Source organism: Mastomys coucha, unplaced genomic scaffold (genome assembly GCF_008632895.1).
Source record: "Mastomys coucha isolate ucsf_1 unplaced genomic scaffold, UCSF_Mcou_1 pScaffold20, whole genome shotgun sequence".
Classification (NCBI taxonomy): Eukaryota; Metazoa; Chordata; class Mammalia; order Rodentia; family Muridae; genus Mastomys; species Mastomys coucha.
In genome coordinates, this window is record NW_022196903.1 from 45470345 (window position 1) to 45473607 (window position 3263).

Consider the following 3263-nt stretch of genomic DNA (forward strand, 5'->3'; position numbering starts at 1 on the left):
AATGGATGGAACTAGAATGTATCATCCTGAATGAGAAAACCCAATCACAAAAGAACACACAGTATATGTACTCACTAATAAGTGGATACTAGGCAAAAAGCTGGGAATACCCATGATACAACTTGCAGACCATATGAAGCTCAATAATAGGAAAGACTAATGTATGGATATTTCTGTTCTACTTGGAACCGGGCAAAAAAACAATCATAGGAGGTAGAGGGTTGGAGTGACTTTTGAGGAAGTATGGTGGGGGGGGTGGATCAGGTATGACAGCTCACAGGGGAAAACTAGAGATGATAAGTAAATTGATTAGAGCTGTATAGCAACAGGGGATGCAGAATTGGGGGTAGGCCTAGGAAAGTCTCAATTTCTAGGAAAGACCCTCCAAGAACCTAACAGGGATGATATTAGCTAAAATACACAACAAAGGGGAGATATCCTGTTGAGATCATATAGAGAGGTTAGGCACAGACTCTGGTTGAGGGATGGGGCCACCCACCCGCCCATCTAAAAAATTTAAACCCAGAATTGCTTCTGTCAAAAGGAAATACAGGAAGAAAGAGTGGAGCAGAGAGTGACGAAAAGGCAATCTAGAGACTACCCCACCTCAGGATCCATCCCTTCTTCAGACACCAAACCCACACACTATTGCTGACACAAAGATGTGCTTGGTGAAAGGAGTCTGATATAGCTGTCTCCTGAGAGGATCTGCCAGAGCCTGAAAAATATAGAGGTGGATGCTTGCAGCCAACCATTGGACTGAGCCTGGGAACTCTAGTGAGGAGTTAGGGGAAGTACAGAGGAGCTGAAGGGGTTTACAACCCTATAGGAAGAACAGCAATATCAATGAACCAGATCCCCCAAAGATCCCAAGGACTAAACTACCAACCAAGGAGTACACATGGAGGGCCCCATGGCTCCAGCTACATATATAACAGAGGATGCTCTTATATGGCACCAAGGGGAAGGGAGGCCCTTGGCCTTGTGAAGCTCTGATGCACCATTGTATGTGAATGCTAGTTTGGTTAGGCTATAGTGGGTGGGATCACCTTCCTACAAGCAGGGGGAGGTAGGATGGGGTAAGTGTTTACAGAGGGGAAATGTAGGAAGGGGATAACATTTGAGATGTAAATAAAGAATGTAATCAATAAAGGAGAACATTAAATGAAAGTAAACATCAGCAAACCTGTTAAAAAATGGGATTCAGGTCTAAACAAATGTTCTTGACAGTGGAATATCTAATTGCTGAGAAGCACTTAAACAAAAGAAATGATCACTATCCTTCACCAAGAATGAAATATCAGTGAAATACAAATAAAAACAACTCTGAAATTTTATCCTGTACCTGTCAGATTGACTAAGATCCAAACTCAGGTGACAGCTCATGATGGGAAGAATGCATGATGGGAAGAATGTAGAACAAGGATAATACTCCTCTGTTGCTGGTGGGAGTGCAAACTTACGTAATGATTTTGAAAAACAATTTGGAAGTTCTCATAACATTTGGAATAGTTCTGCCTTATAAGCTAGCTATACTACTTCTGGGCAAAATAAACAGATGATTGACCATACTACTAGGACAATAGATCAACTGTGTCATAGAAACCTCATTTATAATATCCAGAAATTAAAATAAAGTAGATGTCTCTCAACTGAAAATGGATAAAGAAAGTGTTGTGAGTTAACACAATTTTATATTATGCAGCTATAAAAAAGCATGATGTTCACTTTTCAGATTACAGATTACTGAGCAAGGAGAGCACTGTCATTTAGTGAGAGACAGAAGGCAATCTTTCTGAGCCTTTCTCCCCTCAGACACTGCTACACACGGGTCTGAATGGCAATATTCACATTTTGTTGTGCTCTGGATTCCTGGAAACCACGTCCTGCGAAGATTCAGTTCATGTTGATTATAGGATTGTTTTATATGTTTTTGTTCCTGTTTGGGGCTTTATTCTCAATTCTCATTAGCTCTCTGGATTCTTAAAAATGGAAACCACATGAGACACTAATGACCTCTTGAAATCTCAGTACTTTTGGGAAAGATGGCCCCAGCATAATGGTATGCAGTCATCCTCAAGGGGGTCTTCAGCAGGCAGCAGGAGATTCAGTTCTTAGGAGAAGTAATTTTAACAAGAATTTTAAAGGGCCTGTGCAAGTATTTAGGAGGTGGGAATTTCACTCTGAAATTTGATTCTGAGTAGAATAACAGCACAGGCGAGGCAGCGCCATATTACAGCATTATGCAAATTAACAGAAGACCTAAGGCAATCAGTTACTGTGAGCATTTCCAGACCTTATAGAGATGGAAGATTCCCCTCTCTCATTCACTTGCTTACTCCCTCCCTCCTTCCCCCTTTCTCTCTTTTGTCCCCCCTCCTGCTCTCTCTCCTTGCCTCCTCTCCTACATTTGTACCTGTATGTAAGAAAAGTCTCCTTCCAAACAGAACCAGTCTCAGAAATTAATGGCTTTCTTACCACAAATCTGTGATGCTGCTAGAAAACATGGTAAATATATATTTTCACTTTCAACTTCTTATTTTGTTGACTTCATATTTTGGTATTTCTTAGAGTACTTTCTTTTCTCTATGAAGATTTACATTTTCTATGTTTTTATGCATCTATATGTTTCATTATAATTTCTAGTTCGATGTCACATATGATAAAGATCATCCTGCCCGTTCCCTGAGAAGCTGTCAGTCACGGTCTTGCCCACCCACTCTTCCTTCTCTGATGCCACACCCAACTTGTCTGGTAACAACCCACCTGCACACATCATTTAATTAGTCCTGACCTCTCCCTGCGCCACCTAGTGGTCATGGTGATCAATGCTCTACTCTAGAAGACCAAGAGCAAGTCCTCATCTTGTGAGGTGAGTGAGGACTGAGTGAGGCACAGGGAAGCCTGGAACTCTCAGGCATCCAGTCAGGAGGCTGTGGCTGTCAGCTGACTCCACGGCCCACTTCCTCAGCCTGTCCTTGATTTGCTGGTGTTCTGAACTGATGCAGACTTAATAGCCATCTTTGCTTTCAAACTTCAGCTCCTATTAATTCTTATTGTTCAGAAAGGTGACAGACATATTATGCTTAGAAAGAAAAAATGGCTGAAACACAAGAAAAATAATACTTTTGGGACATTTGAATTATTTATTCACTCATTTATTTTTACAATCAAGATTTTACTCCCTCCCTAATATACCTTCCCACTCCTCTACATCCCACACCTCTTCTCCATCCCCCTATGTAAACAAGATGTCCCCACCC